The sequence below is a fragment of the Heterodontus francisci genome, unplaced genomic scaffold (assembly GCF_036365525.1).
Source record: "Heterodontus francisci isolate sHetFra1 unplaced genomic scaffold, sHetFra1.hap1 HAP1_SCAFFOLD_337, whole genome shotgun sequence".
NCBI classification, from domain to species: Eukaryota; Metazoa; Chordata; class Chondrichthyes; order Heterodontiformes; family Heterodontidae; genus Heterodontus; species Heterodontus francisci.
In genome coordinates this window covers 1,468,517-1,479,102 of record NW_027141841.1, presented here as the reverse complement: position 1 = coordinate 1,479,102, position 10,586 = coordinate 1,468,517, and the positions used below count along the sequence as shown (strand labels likewise).

The window sequence follows — 10,586 nt, the reverse complement described above, 5'->3', positions numbered from 1 at the left end:
TACTGATCTCCAATGGATGCAAATATTAGTGAACTCATTGGGTAATGTTTGTAAATAACCATCATGTGAACGGACCCGTCTCCATTAATGCCTTCCAAATAAAACTGGGATCCATTTCTTTTCCCCAAATGCCAGCTAACGGATCCCAGGAGCGGGGTTGAGATTGTGCTGAGCAGCAATGAGTCTCCGGTAATGCTGCTTTCTAAATTCCAGATCAGCTCTCAGTCCTGCAGGCCTTTCGGGAAAGTGATGTGACAAAACAGAAACCATGTGACCGCCCCTCCAATCTAATGGGTTTGATGATGAACAGAGATGGCAGCTCCTTCCTTTGCTGATTTGGTGGCTCTGAAAAGAGCCCTTGTTACACTTGTTACTGAAGCTGGGTTTTAGGTGCGTTCCCCGCGGATGCGGCGGGCCAGCTGGATGTCTTTGGCCATGATGGACCGGGATCATTCTGGTGAATCTGCTCATTTTCCGGCAGAAGCCTCAGTCGCTGTTTGAACTGTTTAAAGTCAGGGCTTTATTAGCAGCCAGAAAGTGAAGGGCAGTTCATTGCTCCCTGCAGCATTATCCACCTCTTTCAGGAGAAAAGATCAGAAACCGCTCGTTTCTGTCAGTCCCCGAGAAGCCTGTGAGAAGCGGTTAGTCGCTAATGTGTTCCTTTTACAGAGAGGAAGCTGATATTTGTCCCGTTTTAAATTGCTGCACCGGACCTTCCTCCCACCGCTTACAGTTAACAGATTGACAAATGACAACGATTCCTAAAATCGCGGCAGGATTTTATGATGGTAAATACAGTAGAACAGAACATAAAATGAGAGGTTTTAAAATTGTTGCCTGAAAATTGAAATTTTCCATCACTTCAATTCCTTCCTGCTCTGGAATTGCCGGGCTTTTTCCAATTGGAAAATCTAAGCCAATGAGAACTTCTATTTACTTATATGTGATTCTCCTTTTGGTTAAGAATTGGATTGAGAAGCGGGTGACCAATCAGAGACAGAGTCAAACTGCGGGGATTCCAGGCCCCCAGTAACTGAGCTGAAACTGTTCAGATTGACAAACCCTGGCAGCAGCTTCACACATTGGACACTTCACACTGAGTCATTCAAGGGCTGGTGTGAGAGAAGCTTCAGATCCTGTCATTACTCTCTGACTCATTATTCATCTAGAACCAAACAATTAGTAAATGTGAAGCAGTGAAGAGACTTTTCACTCTCACTGCAGAATGTGTCATCTGGGGAAATAAGGAACTATTATATTCGGAGATTCCAGGTACATTCCTCCCTAAACAAATCCATTCCTAACATTCCCGATCACAGCCTATCCCAGCTCCTGTTGTCACCCGACTCCAGCTGAATTGGAGAAACTCATGTGTTGGGGTTTGAGTTGTGAGGTGGGGTTTCTCCACCAGTGTTACTGTCTTACAAACTCTCCCCCTGAATTTGTGAACTGAGACTACACCGAACACATCTCCAGTTAGAGTGAGGGCCGGACATCCTTCTGTTTTATTGCAGAGAGTGGGGAAAGGGCTGGGTGGAGGGGAGTCACCAGGGATCCTGGATGTACTCAAAATCATTTCCATGTGGAATCTGCAGGCGGGGCCGGGACAGGGATCATTTGATCAGGGGATCAGCTCTTTCCTGAGAGATGTGGGTGGCTCTGAGAAGAGCCTTTGTGTTCAGATGTTTACAAGTTACCCACGCTCTTTCACTTCTTTCCAGACCCTGCTTTCTGAGCCTTTGCTGCTTTCGGCTTGACCTTGCTCTTCCATGTCTGCACTTTCTTCAGCGCCTTTCTGCCCGCCGCACTCTTGCCTTTTTTGACCTTCTTCGCAGGAGACTTTTTCTGAAGCGTTGCTTTCTTCACCACCTTATTTGGCTTTGCCGCCGCCTTGCTGCTCGTTTTCTTGGCTGTTACTTTCTTTGTTGTCACTTTCTTGTCTGCTGGTTTATTCACTAAAGATTTCTTGTCTGCTGGTTTGTTCACTGAAGATTTCTTGTCTGCTGGTTTCTTCACCCTCCTTCCCACTTTTCCCTGGGTTTTCCTTCTTGCTGATTTTGAAGTTCCGGAGGCTCCCTGTCCCTTGCTCTGCACCAGGGAGCCTTTGTCCACTTTCCTCTTGATACTTTGCTTGATCTGGTTCTTGAGCTTCTCCTGAGCGGTGGCAGACCTGCAAGGAATCAACAACCAGCAGGCGTATAAAGCGAGACCAAGGCTCAGGGCCTTCAGTTACCTGGAGGGGAGTCGGAGAGGCAGCGGATCCTGTGAGGAACCACAATCCAGGAAGGATGAGAAGGTCATTGTCAGGGTACAGAGGAGATTAAGTTAAAGATTTACCAGTTTATAAGCAAGCGCAGAGCCAAGGAACAGTGCTCGGGCAGATCAAATAATAGGAAGCTGTGATCAGTTGGAAGGCAAGAGTGATTAAATGACAGAAGAGATGATGGTGCAATGCAAAAGTCAGGGACAGCAAAAGTAACATTTTGTAAGCGCAGATACCAGGAGTGGGGTTTGAACCCACGCAGAAACATGTTTATTGGATGTCAAGTCCAACACCTTAAACACTCGGCCATCCTGGCACATTCACCCACCACTGAAAATGAAATTTAATGTGATCCGGGTGCCATCTGGCCTTTTGCTACATGAAGTTATGACTCCTCTCCCATGCTAAATTGGACCCTTCATTATTTATGAACCTCAATCGGATCACCCCTCAGTCTGGGTTTCTCTAAAGTGTTGGGTCCCAAATCTTTTAGTCTAACTTGATAACCAAGATGTCTTATACTGGGAATTCGTCGAATGTCTCTCCTCTGTACCCTTTCCAAAGCCTCAATATCACCCATCATGTGAGGAGACCAAGACTGGATACAATATTCCAAGTGAGTCGTGACCAATGTTTCATAAAAGGACAAATTCGGGACATCTCAGATACTGAAGGAGTCCGTGTCCAGAAGCAGCAAGACCTGGACATCATTCAGGCTTGGGCTGCTAAGTGGCAAGTAACATTCACACCACATAAGTACCAGGCAATGACCATCTCCAACAAGAGAGAATGTAATCATCTCCCTTTGACGATCAACAGCATTACCATCGCTGAATCCCCCCACCATCAACATCCTGGGGGTTACCATTGACAAAAGCTTAACTGGACCATTCATATACATACTCTGGCAACAAGGGTAAATCAGATAGTGGGAATTCTGTGATGAGTAACTGAGCTCAAGGCACGTGGTGAAATGCTCATTAGGAGAGCTGGAGAAATGGACTGGTCAGGTGGGCAGAAAAGTGGCAAATGGAATTCAACTTGGAGAAGTGTGAGGTGATGCCTTTGCTGAGGTCAAACACAGCAAAGGAATACACAATTAATGGGTGAATGCTGAGAGGTGTAGAGGAAGTGCGGGACCTTGAAATGAATGTCCACAAATCCCTGAAAGTCGCAGGACAGGTTGATAAGTTGGTTAAGAAGGCTTATGGAATCCTTTCCTTTATTAGCCGATGTATAGAATATAAGAGCAGGGAGGTTATGCTGGAACTGTATAAATCATTAGTTAGGCCACAACTTGAGTTCTGTGTGCAGTTCTGGTCACCTCATTCCAGAAAGGATGTAATTGCACTCGAGAGGTTACAGAGGAGATTTACGAGGATGTTGCCAGGACTGGAAAAATGCAGCTATGAGTAAAGATTGGATAGACTGGGGTTGTTCTCCTTGGAATAGAAGAGGCTGAGGGGAGATTTGATTGAAATGTACAAAATTGTGAGGGGTCTGGATAGAATGGATGGGAAGGGTCTATTTACCTTAGTAGGGAGGTCAGTGACTAGGGGGCAGAGATTTAAAGTGATGTGTTGAACAATTAGAGGGGAGATGAGGAAAGGTTTTTTCACCCAGAGGGCTGTGGGAGTCTGGAATTCACTGCCTGTAAGGGCAGCTGAGGCAGAAACCCTCAACTCATTTAAAAGGAGTCTGGATGTACACCTCAAGTACCTGAACCTGCAGGGCTACGGTCCAAATGCTGGAGAATGGGATTCAGCTGGGTGGCTCGTTTTTTGGCCTGCCTGTGCTGTAAACTTTCTATGTTCTATGATTCTATGCAGACACAATGGGCCGAATGGCCTCCTTCTGCACTGTAATAATTTTGTGATTTTTGACTCTCCAAAACTTGTCAACCGTCTGCAAGGCACAAACCAGAATGAGTGCAGCACCAACAATACTCTAGAAACTCGACACTGTTCAGGACAAAGCAGCCGCCTTGATTGTCACCCCATTCACCACCTTAAACATTCACTCCCTTCACCACTGACGCACAGTGGCACTAGTGTGTACCATCTACCAGATGCACTGCTGCAACTCACCAAGGCGCCGCAGACAGCACCTTCCAAACCGAAGACCTCCACCACCTTGAAGGACAAGGGCTGCAGATGCATGGAAACACCACCATGTGCAAGCTCCCCTCCAAGTCACACACCATCTGATCTGCAAATATATCGCTGTTCATTCACTGATGCTGGGTCAAAATCCTGGATCTCCCTTCCTAACAGGACTGTGGGTGTACCTACACCACATGGAGTGCAGCAATTCGAGAAGGGAGCTCACCGCCACCTTGTCAAGGACAATTAGGGATGGGTAACAAATTCTGGCCTTGCCAGTGTCGCTCACATCCCATGAAAGAATATGCCTCATTTTATACTCAATTGTCCTCTGAATGCAGCCCAACCCTCTATTTGCTCCAACTATCACTTCACAGCATTGCTGCTGTACCTTTAGAGATCTGTGCACTAGAACATCCAGATCTCTGCTCAAAATTATTTTCTTTTTTCCACCTACTTTAATGTTTTTCCCTGAAGGGTGTATGAATGTTGAGCATTCGCCCTGTCCACATGAATAACACTGCACTTACCCAAATTAAACATCATTTACCAGTCATGAACCCAATCTCCCAACACATTAAGATCAGTCTGAAACAGTCGAGCATCGTCGACAGTCTAAACACTCGCACAGATCTTCAAATCATCTGTAAATTTACAGATGGTGCCCCCGACGCCTACATCCAGATCATTAATAAAAATAGTAAAGAGCAACAGACCCAACACCGATCCCTGTGGGACACCACTGGTAACTGGTCTCCAAACAGATCCAGATCCATCTGTAACTACTTTCTGCCTACGTCTGCCAGTCAGTTCCCAATCCAGATCAATATATTACCACTGATACCAGGGACTTTACTCTTCTAGAGAAGCCTCTTGTGTGGAACCTTATCAAAATCTTTTGGCTGAGATCTGATAATTGAACACAGGCCGGGGATGAGGCCTAGGCCTGTCCTGCTTTGTGTGTGGGTCTCAGGACCACACAAGGTGAGATCAGCTCATTGAGCACAGGCCCATCCTGCTCTATATGGTGCTCAGTACCTCACCAAATGAGAATAACTAACACACCACAGGCTATGGAGCCTCGGCCCATCCTTCCCTGATTGCGGTTCAGTGCCAACCAGGTCAGTTCAGCTAATTCAGCACAGGCCGGAGATGGAAGCTGGACCTTTCCTGCTCTGGGGACTCCGTACCATACCAGGTGCGATGAAGTAAAATACCACAGGCCGGGGATGGAGCCTGAGATTTCCCTGTTCTGTGTGGGGCTCTGTGCAACAACGTGTGAGAAGAACTATCATCCCTCAGGCTGAGGAAGGAGCCTGGGCCCATTCTGTTCTGTGTGGCTCCGAACACACTGAGTGGGATCAGTTAACTCAACACAGGCCATGAATACAACCAGGCCCTTTCCTGCTCCGTGTGGATCAGTATCACACCAGGTGGCATCAGCTAACACAGCACAGGCTGGGGCTGGAGCCTGGGCCCGACCTGCTCTGTGGGCTCAGTAACAACCCGTAAGATGAACTTTTTTCAAAAGACTTCAGTGTATTTATCTCTGTCCAACACTCTGAGGCAGCATTCTGTGTTTATAAAGAGTGTAATTTATTGACTGGTCTCTTGGATCTTGGATCAAACAGGGTAACAGACAGAGGTCTGTGTGCAGAGGGTTTGGGGGTGAGCTCTGATTCCTAACCCTTTCTGGACTGTGAGGAATAAAGAATGAATGAGAGAGAGAGAATGTGGGAGAAGGGATGATGGAAGAATTTGTCCGTGAACCTGATTAAAAGTGGCTCAAACGCAAGATAATATCAAGATATCAAGAGCAGAACATTAACATAATCTGAGTTCCGCGATCTGGTCGGGTCCCATTCCCCTGAAGTGAGGAATGAACGGGTGGGGAAATTCCGCCTGGAGTTATATTTGTCTCCAATGAAGATGAGTTCACAGTGAGGATGGAATAGCTCAGTTGGGAGAAAACTAGATTGAAGAACCAGGATACAATCCCTGGTTTCATCAGTTTTAATTTGGTGTCTCCATCAGTTTAAGTAGAGAGAATCAGAGGGGAGATTTTCCACTCTTGACCCCATGGGCTGAATTTTAAACTAACGGTGCGGCTCTCGGCAGAGGCACCGGAAGCGGGTGCCGTCACCACACGAGTGAAATGTGGCCGGCCGACCACGATCACGGAGCAGCCGACCAATTAATGAAGGGGAGGCGTGGGGCCCATGTAAACAAGGACCAGAGGTAGGGAACGAGGCACCGATGGCACCGACATCTGACACAACGGCAGGTACTGGCACCATATTTAAAGGGCTGCCAGACCTACATTCACTGCTGCCTGGTTTAAAGGAGTGTCTTCCTGAGAGCCCTCTACTGCCCCAGGATCCGTTCTGCTGCCTCTGCTGTCCCAGGACCCGTTCTGCTGCCTCTGCTGTCCCAGGACCCGTTCTGCTGCCCCAAGACCCGTTCTGCTGCCTCTGATGCCCCAGGACCCGTTCTGCTGCCTCTGATGCCCCAGGACCCGTTCTGCTGCCCAGGACCCGTTCTGCTGCCTCTGCTGCTCCAGGACCCGTTCTGCTGCCCCAGGACCCGTTCTGCTGCCTCTGCTGCCCCAGGACCCGTTCTGCTGCCTCTGCTGCCCCAGGACCCGTTCTGCGGCCTCTGCTGCTCCAGGACCCGTTCTGCTGCCTCTGCTGCCCCAGAACCTGTTCTGTTGCCTCTGCTGCTCCAGGACCCGTTCTGCTGCATCTGCTGCCCCAGGACCTGTTCTGCTGCCTCCGCTGCCCCAGGACCTGTTCTGCTGCATCTGCTGCCCCAGGACCTGTTCTGCTGCCTCTGCTGCCCCAGGACCAGTTCTGCTGCATCTGCTGCCCCAGGACCTGTTCTGCTGCATCTGCTGGCCCAGGACCTGTTCTGCTGCCTCTGCTGCCCGGGACCCGTTCTGCTGTCACTGATGCCCCAGGACCCGTTCTGCGATCACTGATGCCCCAGGACCCGTTCTGCTGTCTCTGCTGCCTGATAGGTAAGGAGCTGAATGCGAGCCTGCAGTGACCATGGTCCAATGGTTTGGCGATGCCTTCCTGCAGGTTCGCCTCCAGGTGACAACAGATAGGTGGAAGATCCTCTTCCCCAGGGATGGGAGGTGGAGACCTGTCCACCTGACCTAGCATAGCTGCTTTGAGATAGTTGGTGAAGTCAGCAGCCGTGGGGTCACCCCCAAGACATGGATCCAGTGCACGAAGTGGGTCAATGACCGGATCCGGGCTGCTCAGGCACAAACTCAAAACACTTTGGACCCTTTGGACATTGCGCATGGCAGAGTGAGAGGGAGTTTTTGATGGAAAGGGAGTGACCACCCAGTCATGTGTATTGGGGAAGGGCAGCAGGACATGCTGCCTGAGGCTTGGCTGCATCTCGGTGGGATTGCACGTCAGTCATTGTATAAACTCACACAGTCCCTCGAGAGGGACCATATGCAGGAGGAATATGTGTGTCCACATCATGGACTGCTGGACTATCACCATCAGAGATGTTGGGCTTGTCCCCGCTGGGAGACTAACTTTGTTGATCATAGTGGCTGCAGGAGAAGACAGCCCACAATCGGAAAGAGCGTGTCAAGACAGGCAGTGGATGCCTTATCTCCATGTCCTCATCCCGATGGAGGAGGAGGCCATGGAACAGGCCGGGCAGCAAAGCAGCTGCTCCATAGCTGATGGAGAGACAGGGACACCTACCTAAGAAAGTGAGTGAACATCTCCTGGGGCAGAAGGGAGCATCCGCTGCAAAGGAGCCACACTGCTCATCTGTTCACCACTGCATCAATGGAGCTGCACAGTAGGGGTGGTTGGAATGTCACGATGGGCAGACTCTAACCCTTCAATGTCCCTGTTTTCACATGCAGGCTAGGATGAACGACAAGAGCGAAGATCTGGAGAGACTGGGGGACAGCCAGGCACCTCTGAGGAGGAGGAGGGAGACTCAGAGGGTGCACCGTCACATCATTCCCCTGCACCCTCCACCAGCACAGAAACCCTCACTCGGTGGGTATCCACTCGCTGTTAGATTTGGGCACACAAGCTGGTGAGCACGTCACAGACAGGCCCGGGCAGCTGACGGAGGCTGTGACAGCCGAGGCCACAGGCAGTTGGAATTCTGTGGGAGGCCAGGCCCATGCTGAGTCCCAGGCTGATGACGTGCCTCTGGTGTCACCAGCCACACGGGAAATGCTGCAGCTGCAGCAAGAGGTCAGGCAACATCTGGCAGAGTTGCCGGAGGTTATGTGTACCCAAGTTCGGATGATGGAGGAGTCCATCCAGGCCTTGCATGCTGCACTGTCCCTGATGGGGGTGTGTCTGGCTTCCTTCCTTGAGAGATTGGTGACTCTGATGGAGAGCCAGATCCAGCCGACCAATCAGTGGCTGCCGGAGATGTGCGCAGACTTGCACTCCATCGCTTTGTCCATGAGCTCCATCCAGCGGTGACAAGGCGAGAGGGGGGACGAGGCACCTGAACTCTTCACCAGGTCCACGTCCCTCTCAGGTCAGCAGCGAGGTACAAGTGTGTCTTATAAGGGGGGGAGAAGCTGGCTGCTACATCTGGGGTCTCCTCTCAGGGTGCTCCTGGTGTGGACAGTAGCTCCAAAGCCCCTCTACCAGTGACACAAGTGATGCCAGTGCCTGCCTCCATCACCCTCGATGACAGAGGGGGGTCCCTGTACCTGTGCAGGAGGCCCTCAGTGTGCCGGGGCCCTCCAGGCCTCAGGCAGCAAGAGGACGGCCACCAATGTCATCCCAAGCCATGGGACAGCAAGGTCAGCAGCCTGTCTCCACCTCAACTGACAGAGCAGGGGGAGCACCACGTAGGAGCATGCGGAAAAGATTTCAGAAGAGCACCTAGATTCACTTAGGGTTCACGGTGAATGTGCATTCCAGATGGATAGGGTTGTGTTTGGTGTCACACGGAATAAAGAAATGATGTTCTCTCACTATGTCTCCTTCCTATTGTTGATGTCCTTTGGGACTTCATTTAAACCCTTCCTCCCAAGGGGCTGGAAGTGAGGGACCAAGCCCTGAGTTCACAAAGCTTCGGCCTTGTCACTGTGCGATGTGTACCTGGACGCTGCAGTGCAGAAGGAAGGAGGCGACAACAGGGCTGCTTAAAGCTAAGACTTTATTGCTGTGGTTCCAGAAGGTGGTAAGGCTCAAAGGAAACTTGAATGTATAAGGGTGTCTCATGTCTCCCTTGTGTGTATCTCATGGCCCCTTTCCTGCTGTGCCTGATGTTCATCATCTGGCACTGCTTGGGCAGCATCCTCCTCCACATCCTCATCATCAGAGGAGACATCACACTCCACAATATCCTCACTAGTCAACACCTCACCCCTCTGTAATGCCAGATTGTGCTGTGCACAGCAAACCACCACGATATGCGAGACCCTCGCCGGGACATACTGAAGGGCTCCACTGGATCGATCTCGGCACCTGAATCTCATCTTCAGGAGACCAATGGCCTCCTTGATGGTCGCTCGGGTTGACCCGCAGCAGGTGTTGTACCTCTCCTCTGCATCCGTGCGTGGGTTCCTCACAGACGTCAGTAGTCATGTCCTCAGTGGGTAGCCCTTGTCTCCAAGGATCCATCTCTGAAAGCGGATGGGGCCGCGGAAAGGTTCTGGCACCTGGGAGTGCCTTTGTATGCAGGCGTTGTGGCTGCTTCCCGGGATTTGTGCACACACCTATGGGATCCATTTGCAGTGGTCGCAGACCAATTGCACACAGAGCAAGTGGAAGCCCTTCCTGTTGAAGCCTGCTGGCTGGTCTGCAGGAGCCTTGATGGTCACATGGGTGCAGTCAATGACACCCTCCACCTGGTGGAATCCAGCGATGGCCCCGAATCCTATAGCTCTCTCAGCTTGACTGTTTGGATCAATGTGCACATAGTCACCGGCCCTCCTGAACAGGACATTGGTGACCTCCTTGATGCACTGATTCACTATAGACTGTGAGATTCCACACATATCTCCAGTGGATCCCGGCAAAGATCTGGTGGTGTACAAGTTCAGTGGCACGGTGACCTTCAGTGACACTGGCATCAGGTGCCCACCAAGTCGCATGGGGCACAGCTGCATCATGGCAGAGAGATCAGTGACGACCTCCGTGGAGAGGTGCAGTCTGCGGAGACACTGTCACTCGGACATCTGCAGGTAGTTGAACCTCGGCTGACGTGTTCCT

At 50.6% G+C, this 10,586-nt stretch overlaps 1 non-coding gene across 1 annotated transcript; it reads right to left on the bottom strand.

Moving 5' to 3' along the window:
* Positions 1 to 2,496: 2,496 nt before the first annotated feature.
* trnas-uga (transfer RNA serine (anticodon UGA)) lies at positions 2,497 to 2,579 on the bottom strand. The gene has a single exon. It is a non-coding gene; the product is annotated as a tRNA-Ser (tRNA).
* Between the last annotated feature and the right edge of the window lie 8,007 nt (positions 2,580 to 10,586).